Source organism: Diabrotica undecimpunctata, chromosome 5 (genome assembly GCF_040954645.1).
Source record: "Diabrotica undecimpunctata isolate CICGRU chromosome 5, icDiaUnde3, whole genome shotgun sequence".
In the NCBI taxonomy this organism is placed as follows: domain Eukaryota; kingdom Metazoa; phylum Arthropoda; class Insecta; order Coleoptera; family Chrysomelidae; genus Diabrotica; species Diabrotica undecimpunctata.
The window spans coordinates 7121663-7127662 of record NC_092807.1 but is presented as its reverse complement, the minus strand read 5'-3'; positions in this window follow the sequence as shown (position 1 = coordinate 7127662).

Genomic DNA, 6000 nt, shown 5'->3' with positions numbered 1-6000 from the left:
TTTTTGTTTTGTCGATCGGAAGCTACTAATTACTTACAAATACCACTAAATTATTTGAATTTTGTTAAATTATTTGCAACGCAAATACAAGTACTTGTATCTTAGAAAGTATAATACCAAATATTAAGTGTCGTGTCAAGAGTGAACCAGAAATCATAAAAATAACTGTTTAACACGTTAAGCGCCAGAACAAACTTAGTTAAACAAATCCAGCCCTATAGATTGTACCCTCTTTATACAGAAAAGGGAGGTTTACACAAAGAACGATATTAAAATCCGGACTTTAGTCTGGTAGAAGTGTCTTGGTCGGGGTTCGACAGGGCTAGACTACAGAAGATAAACGAGGGAGATGGAGTTTCAGAGCTTTTCCACGTTTCCATTGAACAATTTCCACCATTTTGCGGTAAAAACTCGGCGTCAAATATAACAATGGCCAACAACAGAAAATAACAATAATTGCCAACAGCAAATCACAACAACAGCCACCAACAAATAATAACAATAACAAAACAGTAACAGTACATCCAAGATGGTACAAATAATCGTTACTCGAATATGTCTACGCTCTCCGAAGAACAAATAAAGACTAATTAAGGCCCTGGATGTATCAAGCTTTTAAACATATTCTGTACAAGAATTACACTAATTGCTTCTTAATTACTGAATAACTTAGAAGAAAGTATTTGCAGTTGATATCAAATAAAATTACAAATTCCTTACACATTATGACAGTAATTAGCACCGTAGGGACATAAATAAGATTTTAAATTTGGCACTTAGTAGAAATTACCGGAATTATTTTAAACTTTAAAACAAATGTTTATTTAATGCACATTTTATTATACTACTGCTACTAATAAAAGATAAAAGTTGATAAGTTACCATTAGAACAAATAATGTATAGTATTATGTAAAATTATTAGCAAACGGTATTTGTAAATTACATAAAATTGTACGTGAGTTTGTTTAAATGAACTCCTGGTTGATTCCGTTTATTTTGAAAGATAGACAATAGAAAACGCCATCGCTCACTGCATAAAACTGGCAACGTCTTGACGAAATTCCCATAAGGTTAGCATTGCATATCTTACCCTGTACAGACTAGTCACTTTGAGACAAAGTATAGTAGATTTTGTTTATTTTACAAGATTCCACTGCGTAAATTTAATCTGTTTTGATATTTAACAGAGATATTTTGCATATTTTTGTCTCAATTTAAAATAATAATTTTTGTTAGTGTAGGGGGCTGTGTTTGTAGTGTATTTTTTCGTTTTCTTGTCAAAAATATGAGTAGGTATAAACATTTCCCCTTATTTATGCATGTAATATTTTCCAGAGTGAGAGATCAAAAGGAAAAAAGGGAAAATAAAAAACGGACGAAATCGTTTCCCTAACCAATAAATTTGATGCAGAAGGACCTATCTCATTTCTCGTCTGGCGAATCACAAAACGTGTAAAATACGCCAAAGCCAGAGAATACAGAAGAGAGAGAAGAGAAAAGATCATTGTTAAGAGGGGGCCACGACAACGACACATAAAGGGGCCGTATCCATAAATTAGTTGCAACGGCCCGCCATGTGATGTAAGCCGAAAAGGCTCTAAATCTACTTCTATTATCTAAATGGGCGTTGGAGTATTTGTAGACGGCTCTGTGGTGTGGTGTGTGTACCCTCTGATGTACACTTTAAAACCTTATATGGAAATTAAAAATAATTATTTTACCCAATCAATGGCAACTACATTCTTCACCGAGACGAATTCTTTTATTAATTTATAAGTGTCCCTAAGATATGAAAGCCTGCAGCTAGTTTAATCTAACAATAAATATCTTGTTCATCCCAAGTATTATGGTCGATTTAAAAATTTTGATAACAAAGTGATTCAGCTGATAATCTACAATGGAATGTCGGAAATTATTTAAAACTTTCTTAGATCAAATGTCGCAGTGATTTTAATGAACCAATAATTTTCGTAGGAAAATGCAGAGGAAAAACAAACGACGCTAGAACCCGAAACACCAGAAATTAACACAAATGAAGCACTTAATATAAATGTACAGAAAGTTCGGAAAATACTTGAAACTCTGAAGAACAGAAAAGCAGCAGGTAAAGACGGGATACCAAACGAGTTACTGAAATATTGTGGAGCAGCAATAACAACAGCTGCCAGCTGAAGTCCGTTTGAAGAGGTTTACTCTCCGGACACTGGAACTCATTTAAGCATGGGTGTATGTTACCTGAAGTAAAATCTAATTAAAATATTAAACATCATATAATATTATCAACATCATGTACAATCTTTGGTAACACATTTCATTTTAAAGGGTTTTTACCCAAATATTTTGGTGGCTCAGGCATGGTAACCTGTATTTTAACCTGATGATGGAACAGTTGTTCCGAAAACGTTCGTGCTTTTAATGTTGCCCTTTTAAGGGTTTTTATAAAATAAAATATACTCACATACAAAGACTAACCTCTTTTGAGATAAAAAACAGCCAGAAAACTACAGAAGTATAAACTTGTTAAATGCTATGCTAAAACTAAAGCTAAAATTTTACAAGTTAATAAATCAGAGAATAAGTTTAGCAGATGAACAACAGGGTTTTCGTAGAAAAAATTTGTGTAAAGATGGAATATTCGTTATAAAGCAAATTACTAAGAAATCACTATAGTATAATAGACCAGCATTTCTGTGTCTGATCGACCTAAAGAAAGCATTTAACAGAGTAAGACTTAAAGATGTAATCCATCTACTGTATAATATAAAAGTTCCCCTAAATATTATAAAAAGTATCAAAAACCTCTTCGAAAACAACAAAATGGAAGCCAGAATAGATGGACAACTTACAGAACCTATAGAAATAGGCAGCGGAATAAGATAAGGGGATTCATTGAGCCCCATGCTCTTCAATTTGATCATGGATGAAATCATCAAAAGCGTTAACAAAGGAAGAGGATCCTCCTCCTCAGTCCTAATCCTTTTTGGGATGTGGTGACACCATCAGGCCTTTACAGTTTTTTCACGATTTCCTTCCATCCTTCCCTGTCCTGGGCTAGTTGTTCGGCTTCATGTAACCCTTGGTTAATCAATATTTTTGTTTGATCTACCCAACGGCTCGGAGATCTTTCCTTAGGCTTCTTTCCTTCAACTCTACCCTCGACTATCAGTTTTTCCATCGTACCTGTTCTTCTAGCAATGTATCCAAAATACTGCAAATATCTCTGTTGTATATGTTTAAGAATCCTTCACTTTAAGTTGTTCTAATATCGATACGTTAGTGCGATGATCAATCCAGGATATTCTTAACATGCGGCGGTATACCCACATTTCAAAAGAGTCTAGTTTATTTTTATACGCTTTCTTTAAAGTCCACGTTTCGGATGCATATGTAGCTATGGGAAAAATGAGTGCCCTTACCAGCCTTACTTTTGTATTTATTGTTATGCTACAATTTTTCCAAATTGTTACCAGTTTTATCATAGCTGTTTTAGCAATAGTCAACCTTCTACATATCTCTCTGTCACACCTTCCGTCATTTGTTATTAGGGACCCCAGGTATATGAAACTATTTACTATTTCAAAGCCCCCAATTTCTCAATGTGTTGATTATTATTTCGAGCTCTGTCTACTATTATAATCTTTGTCTTATTCCTATTTAGCATTAGTCCATATGTTTTGCTTTTCTCCTCCAGACATATCATTATGTCTTCCATTTCTTCTTAATTTGCCAGTGCCATCAGCATCTCAAGTTACTGATTTTTTTGACCTCTGATATTCCACCCTTCCATCCGTCTAGTACCGTTCACATAACGTGTTCGCTGTAGATATTAAACAGAGTTGGCGATATTATGCATCCCTGCCTGACACCTGCCTCTATTCTGAAATGATCGGAATGGGTGTGGTTTATTTTTACTGTGCACTTATTATTTTCATACAGACTTCTAATTAGTTGAATTAAGTGGTGGGGTGTTTCCATTTTCGTTAGTATGGACCATAGCTGCTGCCATTTGACTTTATCGAAGACCTTTGTGTAATCCACAAAGCACATAAGCATAGGAGTATTCAATTCACGAGTTTTTTCGATTAGCTGTCTGATATTAAGGATGTGTTCTCCTATGCCTTTTCCTGGGACAAATCCCGCTTGTTCTTCTGATATCTGAGGCAATAGAAAAGCTTTCGGTCTTTTATGTATAACATGAAGTAGAACCTTGCTTGAATGGGATATTAGGGTTACCGTTCTGTAGTTGCTGCAATCTAGCGGAATTTCTTTTTTGAATATAGGGATGAAAGCGGATGTTCTCCAGTCGTTGGGTCACTTTCCGGTGTCCCAAATCTTTTTGCAAAACATATGCATATTTACTCCAACATCTCCAGTCTCTTTTAAAACTTCTGCGGTGATCTGGTCTGCGCCAGGAGATTTTCTATTTTTTAACTTTTTGATTGCCTTTTCTACCGCTGACTTTAGAATGTTTGGTTCTCTCTCTGCAGTAAACTCGTCGTGATTTGCATTCTGGAGATCATCTGCATTTAGACTTTGACAATATTTTCTCCATACCTCCGCAATCCTTTTCTCGTCATTTATAATATGTTGGTTTTGATCCATTATTGTTTGTGTGATTGGTTTAAATTCCCTGAAAAGGTATCGGACTTTGTTACATAGGTCATGAGATTCATACCGGTTTGCATGTCTCTCTAGTTCTTCGCATTCTTAATTTATATGTTAATTTTTATCATCCCTACATGCTCTTTTAATTTCTCTATTTAACCTTGCTAATTCGTTTTTGTTGCAGTCGTTTTGGTATACGAGAGATTTAATTCTCCTTTGCTCTTCGAGAAGTTGCAGCGTTCTGTCTGTCATCCAGTGTTTTATCTTGATGATTTTTTTTTCGGTTCTGGTTCTTTCTAGAGAGGTTTCTATGGCATTTCTGAAACCTTTCCACATTTTTTCTGGGTTGTCTTGTGTGTTCAACATACTAGTTTCCTTTAATGCATCTCTAAAAGGAAGAGGACACAGAATGGGAAACAAAGAAATAAAAATACTCTAGTATTTTTATTTAATATATTTTATTTAGTAAAGATAGTCTGCAAAAGTGGTCCACAGATTTGACATAAGAGCAAATGAATAGAGAAAAATTAGGAAAAAGAATGAAATAATCATATAACCAGAATGGAGGAGACCCGTGTCGTCAAAATAGCAAGAGATAAGTCACTAATCGGCAGAAGAAGTATCGGAGGACCGTGAAAAAGATGGCGTGACCTTCCATAGAGGTATTAATCCGCTAATGAACAAGCAGAATTTCTTAGAAAGAGGAAGAAGAAGAAGAAGAAGAATTTTAGTAACTATATCCATTGTTTCATCAATTATTTCAGTTAAGATTCTTCCATTTCAGTTAAGAGTCAATTCCTTAACATACTATTTCTTGTAATTTTATGTATGATCCTAATAATTTTTTTGTGCAGTTTACTTTTCTCTCCAGCTCATTTTTTTTCATCCTTTATTTCTTTTATTTGTGGTATTCTAAATTATTTCTTCTGTTTTTATCGAGGTACTCTTTATCTTCGCTTTGTTTTATCCGCTTTAATAACAAAAATAATAGAAAAAATCGTAAAGAAAAGCTAAAAAATATAAAATAATAATATAAATTTTGTATGAAAATCGTCTAACTTGTGTGATATTCAAAATTTTTCTTTAAATTTAGCGTGATTCACTTTACTTCTAATTATTTATTCTTTCCCATGCCGAGAAACGACGAGCCGACGAGGATCAATTTAAATTGTGACGAGCTAACCCACGTGCCAACCGCACTGACGTAATGGTATATCCGAGACATTGATCATGTTAGAAGACATTTATGTTTATTGATGCCAAGTAAAGTATTGTCATGTTTGAGCAACGATGGATTTAACCACGAGTTACAAGGAGACACCGAAGCATTAGCCAAAGTAGTACCAAAGGATTGCATAAAATTCTTTGATAGAAACTGTGAACCATGTGGCTGG